Genomic DNA, 978 nt, shown 5'->3' on the forward strand with positions numbered 1-978 from the left:
ATTTCTAGATTTGAAAAACCCCTACCACCATTTTCGCGTGGTAAATTAAATCTTTCAACAGCAGATTTGGGGTGATGTTTACAAAATTTTGTAAAGAGAACTCTAGTTTGAATATTTATATTCTTTAAATTAGTTTTGGACCATTTTATAACACCAAAAGAATAGATTTAATTTGATTTGATTGATTAATACCTAAATATTTATAAAATTCTCCTTTATTTAAATTTTTAATGATTTCTCCTTCTTTAGTTATATATTCTAAATTTTCGTAATGACCACGACATATTGATTGATTTTCAGTTATTGTTAAGTTTTATGTCATCCATATAAAGAAGGTGATTTAATTTAATATTAATTTTATAAATTTTAAGAATTTTAATTAACCATGAATGTGGTACTGAATCATAGGCTTTTTTGTAGTCTATGAATTGTTGTTGCATTATTTTCCAAACGTTTGAGACTTAAAATATTCGTCAAATGTTCTTCTTTTTTTAAATCAGAATACCCCTGACAAATCCGAACATTTTGTTTTGCGGTAGATAAAAGTAAACATGGGCCAAGACAGAATATTAATATTCGGTGTGGAATTTTCCTGCGTTCTTGTTCATTTCTATCGAAGTGCTCACGAAAAGTTGTGAATATCAACACTTTGTAATTGTCGTAGTGAAAAATAAAAAAGATAGCTATGGGGCACAACTTATTTCGCACTTCATTAGAAAAGTAACAGTATTAAAATAAAAAAAATATTTTTCTAAATTTCGAACGTTAGGTCTATCCTGACCAGCCGCCAATTAGTGGTATTATTTTATTTTTTGCTGTTTTCCACAATAGTTATTTTTATATTAAATCATTGATTCAAAAAATTGAAATTAAAAATTCAAATTTTTGAAGGAACTCTGAAGTTTCAATGCAGTGACCATGTTGCTAGGTAACTAATAAAAAACAGTGCGTGAAATGAAAAACAGAAATAGTCGTATG

This window comes from Tenebrio molitor, unplaced genomic scaffold (genome assembly GCF_963966145.1).
Source record: "Tenebrio molitor unplaced genomic scaffold, icTenMoli1.1 SCAFFOLD_283, whole genome shotgun sequence".
Classification (NCBI taxonomy): domain Eukaryota; kingdom Metazoa; phylum Arthropoda; class Insecta; order Coleoptera; family Tenebrionidae; genus Tenebrio; species Tenebrio molitor.